The sequence below is a fragment of the Ovis aries genome, chromosome 25 (genome assembly GCF_016772045.2).
Source record: "Ovis aries strain OAR_USU_Benz2616 breed Rambouillet chromosome 25, ARS-UI_Ramb_v3.0, whole genome shotgun sequence".
Lineage (NCBI taxonomy): Eukaryota > Metazoa > Chordata > Mammalia > Artiodactyla > Bovidae > Ovis > Ovis aries.
In genome coordinates, this window is record NC_056078.1 from 40,919,795 (window position 1) to 40,931,703 (window position 11,909).

Below are 11,909 nucleotides of genomic sequence, written 5' to 3' on the forward strand. Positions count from 1 at the left end.
GTTCTTTAGCAAGTACATGTCGGATCCAGGCACTCTCTCACTTAACGATGTGAGGGGGTAGCTTATATGCCAGTCATCAGTGAACGAGGGTAATCCAGTCAACATCATCAGGTGCCTAGGCACATGCCAGGCTCTGAAACACAGGAGGCAGGACTACAGGTGTGCATGAGGCAACGTGGAGCAGCTCAGTGATTATAAGTGAGACCTGTATTTGATGCTAAGATTTAAGTACAAAAAGGCCTTTCTCTGTGTTGTATTATATAGTGAAATACAGGAAACAAGGAAATGTCCTATAATCAGAGAAAGCTAAATAGCATGGTACGACAGACTCTGTGTGTGTGTGTGTGCACGCATGCATGGATACTCAGTCATATCTGATTCTTTGTGACCCCACAGACTGTATGCAGCCCGCCAGGCACCGAAGTCCGTCAATTTTCCAGGCAAGTATACTGGAGTGGGTTGCTATTTCCTCCTTCAGGGGATCTTCTGGACCCAGGGATAGAACCCTGATTTCTTGCATTTTCTGCATTGGTAGGTGGATTCTTTACCATTGTACCGCCTGAGAAGCTCATATGACAGGCTATGGGCTGCTATTTTAACAGTATTGGGATTTCTTGTGATCTGCTAAATATTTTAAAATCAAGATGTTAAACCGTAGAGTATATGCTCCACTATTTGTAAGTACACTTATACAAACAGAAAAACAATGAGCCAATACCCCTGGAAGGAAATACACGAATGATTGTGGGGTTGAAGTGATATTTATTTGTTTGTTCTCTTTATTTTTTCACATTTCCCAAGTTTTCTACAATAAGCAGACATTGCACTTACAATCAGAAAAAAAAATATTAAGAAAAAACCTCTGCATGCCTAGGTGGAAAAGAGTGTCCATGGAGGTCTTTAGGGTCCTCTGGGTTCAGCTCTGCTATCAGAGAAACTTGGCTCTAAGAATTCCTATAAGAGAGCTACCTAAAAGCAAAATTAAAGGGAAACAGGATGAACATGTTTCCAAGCTTCTGATACATCTTGCAAAACCACTTTGAGCGGGGTTGTGCTGATTGACTTCCTCTTCCAACATGCCATGTGAGAGGAGTGGACACCTAAGTCCTAAGGGGACAGGCATTCTGGTGACATTTAGTGGCAGAGCCACTTTCCTCCCACAGAACATTTGCTGATCTAGTCGCCAAAGCTCCTGCTTATGTCCCGTCTTATCTCCAAACACCCAGGCCTGGTTAAGAGTTCAGAAGTGCATGGATTTTGACAGATGACCCCAAGTGCTATCTCCCAGGCAAATGAGTCCTCTTGTTGCCTATGGACCTTTCTCTGTCTTGGTCGGGAGCCTTGGAGTCTGTCTGAATGAGCTGTTATCTCCAAAGCACTGACATGACGTTTGCTGGAGGCTGGCTCTGTCAAACTTAGTGTTACCAAAGGAGAAAGCAGAAGGCGGTTGGGGAGGAGGTAACAAACTGAGAATTTGGGATTAACAGGTACACAGTCGTATATATAAAATAAATAAACAACAAGGACCTATTATAGCACAGGAAACTATATTCAAAATCTTGTAATAACCTATAAAAGAAAATAATCTGAAAAGGATATGTATAACATATAAGCATATAATATATATATGGCTTAATCACTCTGCTATATACCTGAAACATTGTAAATCAACTGTATTTCAATAAAAAAAAACAAAGACACTCTTTCCAAAGAAGGTCACATTTGCAGGTTAGGATGTGAGCACATCTTTTGCAAGAGGAGGGCAAGGCATAATCCAACCTACTACAGAATTTTATGAATAATTATACCAGGACAAAAGACGTAACACCGGGACTGTCGCCAGCAAAGTAGGGCGTATGGTCATCCAGGCTGAAAACCCTGGATTTAACCTTATATAGAGGGACTGCTCTTTTCTTCCGTCACATGGGGCAGAAGCACCCTCCTTATACCATGCTTTGCTGTACTAGGCCAGAGTCTGGTACACCTGGCCTTCCCGTCCTGAGGACTCCTCTTATTGAGGTAGAAACTCAGTCATTGACTCTGCACGCTACTGAGAGGCAAGGAGGGAAAGAACTGTGGTCCCTTTTGTGCCTCTCACCAAAAGCTTCCCACGCTCTTACAACAAGCCCACCATGTGCTTCAGGAATCTGTGTGCTTCCTGACCTGTGCGAAAGGTGTTCCCTTGATTTTCCATAGAAAATGGATGTGGATGGATCCAGTCCTCCTGAGGTTTACTTCTCTTCCCAGAACTCAAGGGAGGGGTAGGAGTGGCGGAGGGCTGGGAAATAAGTCCATCTGAAGGTAGAACAGGGCGTACAGGTTTCAGAGGGAAAACAGAGGTTCTAAGGTTTTTTTAAAAATTAATTTATTTTTTAATTGAAGGATATGTGCTTTACAGAATTATGTTGTTTTCTGCCAAGCCTCAACAGGAATCAGTCATAGGAATACATATATCCCCTCCCTTTTGAACCTCCCTTCCATCTCCCGCCCCATCCCAGCCCTCTAGGTTGATACAGAGCCCCTGTTTGAGTTTCCTGACACATACAACAAATTCCCATTGGCTATCTATTTTGTATTACCAGAGAAAGGCTCTAGGGTTGGTCTTCCGTAGGAGACAAGGGAGGCCTGGGTGGACAGCTGGCCTAGGAGACCTGGGAGGAGGGGGACAGGGTAAAGGACTGGAGTAAAATCTGGGTATCTGGGGGTAGGGGCTGCGAAAGGGGGCCTAGTAAATTCCAGAGGCGCACTTCTCTCTGTCTCCTCGATGCTGGTTGTGTGGCCCCTTGCATGGCATTGCAGGACTTCTTCTGGTACACTCTTACCTCTGCGGTATCCGGCTTTAAGAAAGACTCCTTACAATGTTCTATGATTCTGTGAGGGTGAGAATAGAGGGATTCCTCTTCTCAGCCATATGGAGGGTCAGAAGACACATGCTGGACAGTCAGAGCATCTCATAGCATTCGGCATGCTTATTAGCTCAGGGGCGGGCATGTGACAGGCAGGGCCAACCAGAGCCCACTTTTTCAGGACCTGAGGATGGACGCTGGTGAAGGAGTACTTTCTCCGTCTGGGTACTCTGAGGGTTGGGTGGGAGGTGCCTTCTGCACATTCTCTTGCTGCGTCATGGAGAGAATGTGTCTGAAGCCAACGCCAAGTGGAGGCCTGTAGTGTCTAGAGGTGACTGGGGAAAGTCAAGGACCTTCTTTGAACTCCTGGGCCCAGCTGCACAAAGTCCTGGTTGTGGGCTTTCTAGGGAGGCAAGCCTCTAAGTTTGCTCTGAGTAGTGCGCCTTTTTAGAAGAATAAGATCACCACAAAATCTGTGGCAGAGCTCTCCTGGAGAGGTAGGGTGGACTCCAGGTTGTTGGCTAAACCAGAGGCCTGTGGGTAAGAAGAGGGCACCAAGGAGTGCCACCGCTGGGTGGTGTGGTGGGGACAGAGAGCAGAGGTGGACTCTGAGGAACTGGAGGAGGAGAGGCTTGTTACATATGATTTCATTTCATGCTCACTCATCCCTACTCCTATCCCAACAGAACAGCAAAGCTGCAGCAAGGGAAGGCCAAGGCCAGCCTGTAAGCAAGCAGCAGATTTGGGGTCCACACTCACCCCTCCCGAGTCCATTTCCTGATAATGAGGCAGTGATCGTTGAGCTCTCACTGTCTGCCCCTCTCCAGCTGCCCTCTGAATTATCCTGCTGCGCTGACCTCATTGCCACGAGAGCAGGGCTCCAGCCTCAGTGCCCACCTCAGCCCTAACGAGCACCCTAATTTGATTGGCTCCAAATGAATGTGACGCAAAATTAAAAGATGCCAGAAGACACTGCCATGAATCGAATGAGTTGGCTTCAATTTATTATGTTTTGAATTCAATTAGATTTTTCCTCCAATCCTCTCTGAATATTCATCCCGCTGATGGCTATAGAGTAATACCTGGAAGGGGCTATTATCACTGAATTCCAGCCTCAGCCATTCAGCTTGGGTTCAGGTGACAGGGCTGGACAGAAGACCTCAGCCTGGGCACGGGAAGGTCAAGAAAGTTCAAGACCAGCTGCCAAGCCTCCTGCCAGCGAGCCTGCATATTTCCTGTTGGGGAAGGGATTTAAAGCAATGTACCTGATTAAAATGGCTTTAAATTATTTTTAGTGCATAAACACTTCAAGAGGCTACATGGCAGGCAGTGGTGGAGTCGTGGACTTTGTCGTGTGACAGACAGCAAGGGACGCGGTGACCTGAGGTCTGGGCTCAGCCTGGCCTCCAACCTCTCCTAGCCTTGATTTCCCTAGCTTCAAACCGTGAGAGTTGGACTCCAAAGAAAATTCAGACAGCCCTAGATTCTGTGCTGCCCACTTGCCCACGCCTCCCCCTGGTCTTCCCTTCTGCTGTGATTGTCTGGCCAGTTTGCCCTGGGAACCTGACCTCTTCAGGCTGCCTCTCCAGGGTTTTCCTGATTCCATAGATTGGATTCAGCCAGTTGGAGGCTCTGCCTGGAGAGTCAAATGTTAAGAAGGGAGGGGTCAGGGTACCCTCTCTATACTCACAGACAACTTCATCCTGTCAAGATTCCACTCCTGTCGATAGCCCCTTCTTGATGTCTCCAGCTTTTTCTAATGGTGACACCATTTCTTCTTGGCCTGTTTAGCCCTGTGGGTGGTAACAGCATCTGAGAGTTACTGTCTTCCTTCTCCTCAACATCCCTTGTCTGTTCTCTGCACCCTGCTCACACTTCCGAGTGGAATATTGTCATTAAAGTCTCATTAATTGAACCATCTGGGATGAATTCCATTTCCTGCCATGACTCTGAATAATCCAGATGCTAATTCTGCTTTTTGATTGAGGCTCTCTACGGAGGGTCCCCAGGAAAAGGGACTGCAGCTGGGACAAAGTGGCTGCTGGGTTTGGAGACTGGCATGAAGCCAGGGAGGTCTGGGAGCTTCCAAGCAGAGCACGGGAGAGGGCGTCCCCAGAGGCGCTGTGGATCCTCAGGTGGAGAACCCTGAAGGGAGTGGGAGGCAGAGAATGCAGGGGACTCTGAAGTGGGAGCTGGGCAGCGGCTCTCTCAGTCCTCGGAGAGCAGATGATGCCACAGAGGGGCAAGGAAAGAGAAAAAGCCTTCCCACCCCTGCTTTATCCTTTACCCAGCTGGATGCGGAGAATGAGAAGGCTCTGACTGAAGGCAAAGCACGTGTGTCCTCGGAGAGCCTTGAGAGGGAGGGAGCGCTACTTGGAGGGTTTGTTTGCTTTGGAATAGGGCTCCCAGGAGTCTAGTAAAAGGACTTGGAGTGAGCTGTGGAGGAAGAGCCAGAAGGAGAGGAGCTCCAGAGCAGGGTGGAAGGAGAGAGCTTGGGGTGGCGAGAGCCACGGGCTTGCTCCGGGATAGTGACTGGAGATTACAGAAGTGGGGTCAGCTAGGGTTGTTTATGACTCCCAATTTACATCTCCCAGCTTTGGTGTGAGTAAATGACCTGGAGCCTGGAGGAGAGTGGGGAACTCCTCTCTGAATGTCTGGTCTGTGACCCTATGTAGGTGAGCTGGGACTTGGAGAAGAGCTGGAGGTCAGCGTCACGCCAGGGTTGCAGAGTATCAGCAGCCTTAGGGCCACGGCCTGGCTGCTTCAGGGTCAGCTAGCAGTGCAGGCTGGGCTCTGCCTCAGCGGCTCCCGCATCCTGGTCCTGGTGCTGCCTGGGCTTGTAGGGGCTGGTCAGTGACTACCGACTTGGCTGGAGAAGGAGCAGCTACTAGCGAGGAACGGGGTCCCTGTCAGTTTAGGTGATTCAGATGGCCTGGAAAGTCCGGGACTCATAAAACAAAAGGAATTCTGATGACCTCAGGGACCTTCTCAAACTTGGACTCCTGGGGGGCTTTAATCTCTAAGTCAATAGAAATTCGGGTGTGAATAAGGCAGGCCTGGATTCTGGGCAGCCAGAAATGGATATCTATGCCAAGAGTCTAAGAATCATGTCAGGCCCTGAGAAAGCAAAGGTGAATGGGATGCTGGCTAGCTGCTCTCAGCAGCTTCCAGTCACCCATCAGGGCCAGAGTTGGCAGGAGCAGAGGGGTGAACATGCTGTGGTCGGTGCCTAGCAGATCAAGTCAAAACAGGACAGAAGGGTTTATGATGAAAGAAGACAGTTGCCAGCCTCACTGTTCCCCAACTCTGGCCTCATTCTCTAGAAACAAACTTCTTTTAAACATTTCCACTTTTAGTCCTTCTGGTATACCACCATAACTCTAAATAGCATGCATATATACTCTTATTCCTTAATCCATTATTTGTAGAAAATTTATTGACCCCCTACAATGGAAAGTAGGGGGTGTAGCACAGCGGTAGAGCACGTGGTTAGCATGCATGAGGCCCCGGGTTCAATCCCCGGCACCTCCAGTTAGGACTTGGCTTCTTGTGTAGCAATTCTTCAGGGGCTCAGACGGTAACGCGTCTGCATACAATGCAGAAGCCCTGGGTTCGATCCCTGGGTTGGGAAGGTCCTCTGGAGAAGGAAATGGCAATCCACGCCAGTACTCTTGCCTGGAAAATCCCATGGATGGAGGAGCGTGGTAGGCTAAAGTCCATGGGGTCGCAAAGAGTCGGACACGACTGAGCGATTTCACTCACTCATTACAATGGAAAAAAAAGAAATTGCTTCAGGAATATGCCTCTCCGTCCTCCCTCAATTTCCCCAAGTTGTATGGTTTCCCCCTAATGGGTTTTAGTTCTTCCGTTATTTAGCTGTACTGTGTAATTATACCTTGAACCTGCATTTCATCAGCCTCACTCAGGGTAATGGACTGTGGCAGCCAGTTTTGGTCTGTCCCCATGCTTCCCACCCCTCTTTCTTTGGGGAAGGAATCTTTGTCTCCTGAGGCTGTGCTGGGAAGTGCTTCTGGCTGGCCAATCAATGCGCTCCATCTCCTTGGCCACGGCAATGGCCTCAACACTGGGCATGTTCCCCAACCCAGGTCATTAAAACGTCCTCCCCAGGCCTTTTACTTCTCTCTTTTTCTCTGGGATTGCCTCTAGCAGGGAAACGGAACATTTCCTCTTTTAATGTCCTTCTAGGCCACCATGTGGAGAGATCTTACTTGAGAAAAACAACCCGGAGGCTGACAGTGGTGACAGGGGGAACTAACGAGAGAGCCTGAGTTCTGATGATGGGAGAGATGGCTGGATCTAGCTCATCGGCAGCCTAGTTCACCTCTTGACCTTCACTGCTACCTAAGCCCGAACATTTCATCGTTAGCCTAAGCCCACTGTATTAGCAAGTTCTGATTCAGTTCAGTTCAGTTCAATTCAGTCACTCAGTTGTGTCTGACTCTTTGCAACCCCATGGACTGCAGCATGCCAGGCTTCCCTGTCTATCACCAACTCCTGTAGCTTACTCAAACTCATGTCCATCAACGGTGATGCCATCCAACCATCTCAACTTCTGTCCTCTCCTTCTCCTCCCTGCTTCTATCTTTCCCAGTATTAGGGTCTTTTCCAGTGAGTCAGTTCTTTGCTCCAGGTGGCCAAAGTATTGTGTTTCAGCTTCAGCATCAGTACTTTCAATGATAACCCACGACTGATTTCCTTTAGGATGGACTGGTTGGATCTGCTTGCAGTCCAAGGGACTCTCAAGAGTCTTCTCCAACTCCACAGTCAAAAGCATCAATTCTTTGGTGCTCAGCTTTCTTTATAGTCCAACTCTCACATCCATACATGACTACTGGAAAAACCATAGCTTTGACTAGACCAAACTTTGTTGGCAAAGTAATATCTCTGCTTTTTAATATGCTGTCTAGGTTGGTCATAACTTTTCTTTCAAGGAGCAAGCATCTTTTAATCACATTGCTGCAATCACCATCTGCAGTGATTTTGGAGCCCAAAAAAATAAAGTCAGCCACTGTTTCCATTCTTTCCCCATCTATTTGCCAAGAAGTGATGGGACCAGATACCATGATCTTAATTTTCTGAATGTTGAGTTTTAAGTCAGCTTTTTCACTCTCCTCTTTTACTTTCATCAAGAAAGTTTTTAGTTCTTTGCTTTCTGTCGTAACGGTGGTGTCATCTGCATATCTGAGGTTATTGATATTTCTCCTGGCAATCTTGATTCCAGCTTGTGCTTCATCCAGCCCAGCATTTTGCATGATGTACTCTGCATAGAAGTTAAATAAGCAGGGTGACAATATATAGCCTTGACATACTCCTTTCCTGATTTGGAACCAGTCTGCTGTTCCATGTCCTGTTCTAACTGTTGCTTCCTGACCTGCATAAAGGTTTCTCAAGAGGCAGGTCAGGTGGTCTGGTACTCCCATCTCTTTCAGAATTTTCCGCAGTTTGTTGTTATCCACACAGTCAAAGGCTTTGGCATAGTCAATAAAGCAGAAGTAGACATTTTTTCTGGAACTTTCTTGCTTTTTCAATGATCCAACAGATGTTGGCAATTTGATCTCTGGTTCCTCTGCCTTTTCTAAATCCAGCTTGAACATCTGGAAGTTCATGGTTCACGTACTGTTGAAGCCTGGCTTGGAGAATTTTGAGCATTACTTTCCTAGCATGTGGCATGAATGCAATTGTGTGGTAGTTTGAGCATTCTTTGGCATTGCCTTTCTTTGGGATTGGAATGAAAACTGACCTTTTCCAGTCCTGTGGCCACTGTTGAGATTTCCAAATGTGCTGGCATATTGAGTGCAGCACTTTCACAGCATCATCTTTCAGGATTTGAAACAGCTCAACTGGAATTCCATCACCTCCACTAGCTTTGTTCGTAGTGATGCTTCCTAAGGCCTGCTTGACCTTGCATTCCAGGATGTCTGGTTCTAGGTGAGTTATCACACCATTGTGGTTATCTGGATCATGAAGATCTTTTGTGTATAGTTCTTCTGTGTATTCTTGCCACTTCTTCTTAATATCTTCTGCTTCTGTTAGGTGCATATCATTTCTGTTCTTTATTCTTTATTTCATCTTTGCATGAAATCTTCCCTTGGTATCTCTAATTTTCTTGAAGAGATCTCTAGTCTTTCCCATTTTATTGTTTTCCTCTCTTTCTTTGCATTGATCTCTGAGGGAAGCTTTCTTATCTCTCCTTGCTATTCTCTGGAACTCTGCATTCAGATGGATATATCTTTCCTTTTCTCCTTTGCTTCTCTCCTTTTCTCAGCTATTTATAAGGCCTCCTGGGACAACCATTTTGCCTTTTCACATTTCTTTTTCTTGGGGATGGTCTTGATCACTGCCTCCAGTACAATGTCACGAACCTCTGTCCATAGTTCTTCAAGCACTCTGTCTATCAGATCTAATCCCTTGAACCATGAGCCTTGCCGTGTAGGGCCACCCAAGATGGACGGGTCATGGTGGAGAGTTCTGAGAAAATGTGGTCCACTGGAGAAGGGAATGGCCAACCATTTCAGTATTCTTGCCTTGAGAACCCCATGAATGTATGAAAAAGCAAAAAGATAGGACACTGAAAGAGGAACTCCCCAGGTTGGTAGGCGCCCAATATGCTACTGGAGATCAGAGGAGAAATAGCTCAAGAAAGAATGAAGAGATGGAGCCAAAGCAGAAACAACACCCAGTTGTGGATGTGACTGGTGATGGAAATAAAGTCCAATGCTGTAAAGAGCAATACTGCATAGGCACCTGGAATACTAGGTCCATGAATCAAGGCAAATCGGAAGTGGTCAAACAGGAGACGGCAAGAGTGAACATCAACATTTTAGGAATCAGTGAACTAAAATGGGCTGGAATGGGTGAATTTAACTCAGATGACCATTATATCTACTACTGTGGGCAAGAATCCCTTAGAAGAAATGGAGTAGCCATCATAGTCAACAAAAGAGTCCGAAATGCAGTACTTGGATGCAATCTCAAAAACGACAGAATGATCTCTGTTCGTTTCCAAGACAAACCATTCAATATCACAGTAATCCAAGTCTATGCCCTGACCAGTAATGTTGAAGAAGCTGAAGTTGAATGGTTCTATGAAGACCTAGAAGACCTTCTAGAACTAACACCCAAAAAAGATCCCTTTTCATCATAGGGGACTGGAATGCAGAAGTATGAAGTCAAGACATACCTGGAGTAACAGGCAAATGTGGCCTTGGAGCACAGAATGAAGCAGGGCAAAGGCTAATAGAGTTTTGCCAAGAGAACGCACTGGTCATAGCAAACACCTTCTTCCAACAACACAAAAGAAGACTCTACACATGGACATCACCAGATGGTCAATACTGAAATCAGATTGATTATATTCTTTGCAGCCAAAGATGGAGAAGCTCTATGCAGTCAGCGAAAACAAGACTGGGAGCTGACTGTGGCTCAGATCATGAACTCCTTAGTGCCAAATTCAGACTTAAATTGAAGAAAGTAGAATTTCTGATTGATATAGAGCTAGTCATGGCATAGGGCTCCCCTGGAGGCTCAATGGTAAAGAATCGGCCTGCAATGCAGGAGGTGGAGGTTCTACCCCCAGGTTGGGAAGATCTCCTGGAAAAGGGAATGGCAACCTACTCCAGTATTCTTGCCTGGGAAATCCCACGGACAAAGGAGCTTTGCAGGCTGCAGTCCCTGGGGTCACAAGAGTCAGACATGACTCCGCAGCTAAACCACCACCAGCAATCATGGCATACTGAACACCCCATGGCATATAAGATGAGAATTACCAACTATGCTTTCTGTATTATTTTCCTACCACTGCTGTGGCAAATTATCACAAATTTAGTGGCTTGAAACATTACACATTTTATAGTTCTGAGGACAGATGTCTGAAATTGGTCTCACTGGTCTAAAGCGTCTGCAAGACGATGTCCTTTCTGCAGGCTCTACTGGGAAACTGTTTTTTTTTTTTTTTTTTTTGCCAATTCCAACTTCTAGAGACTGTCTGCCTTCTTTGACTTTGTACCTTCTCTCCACCTCCATCACTAGAAAGACTGGGTTGAGTTCTCACATGGCATCACTGTGACTTCCTCTGCTGCCTCCAGCCTCCCCATTTAAGGACTGGTGGGATTACGCTGGGTGATCCAGCATGCTGTTTTTCTGAGTTCCCTTTGCCACTGTGATCTTTCTGACACTGCTTCTGACGCTCAATGTGTGGTATTTTTTCCAGCACTAATCAATTCTCCAGTCTCCAAAAACAACACCAAATCTCTGGTTCTCTGACACATCTCAGTGTCCTACGATTAACTTCAGTTCTGACTCTAACTACCCAAAGTTAGCATAGACCCCAGTTTTAAGGGTTCAGTCCCTCAGACTGACCTCGGTTCAGATGCCAATCACATGTACTGTGTCTCCCGATGACCCACACTTCTGTCCAGCTGCTACAAATTTGGAGGCGTGCGAAGTTCCCGACTATAATTTTGGATTTGTGTGTCTCCTTCAGCCACATCAGTTTTTGCTTCATGTATTTTGAGCCTCTGCTGTTTGATGTGCACACATGTAGGATTGTTATGTCTTCCTCCTGAACTGATCTTTTTATTATTTTATAGCATCCCTTTTTGTTCCTAGTAATTTTCTTATTCTGAAGTTCCCTTTGCCAGATGTTAATATACAGCCACACCTAGTTTTAAAATTCATTTTTACATTGTTTTTCCCCCATCACTTTGTTTAATCTACCTTTGTCATTGAATTTAAAGTGAGTTTTTTTTTAATTAAAGGAAATATTTACAATGTTGTGCTGGTTTCTGCCATACAACAGTGCAAATCAGCCGTAATCATACATCCATCCCCTCTCTCCGTAGCCTCCCTCCCCTCCCCTCATCCATCCTACCAGAGCACCAGACTGGGCTCTCTGTGCACAGCAGCTTCTGAAGTAAGAATTTCATTGAATTTTTTTGTTGTGAAGTGAGAATTTTATTGTTGGATTGTTGTTTTTCATTTTAAATCCATTTTGCTTATTTCTGTCATCTTGACGCATTTGGACCGTGTAATTTAAGGTGATTA

The 11,909-nt window shown here is 46.1% G+C and overlaps 1 non-coding gene across 1 annotated transcript; it reads left to right on the top strand.

Annotated features, from left to right (window-relative positions):
• The first annotated feature begins 6,305 nt into the window (after positions 1-6,305).
• Positions 6,306-6,377, top strand: TRNAA-AGC (transfer RNA alanine (anticodon AGC)). The gene has a single exon. It is a non-coding gene; the product is annotated as a tRNA-Ala (tRNA).
• Positions 6,378-11,909: the final 5,532 nt, after the last annotated feature.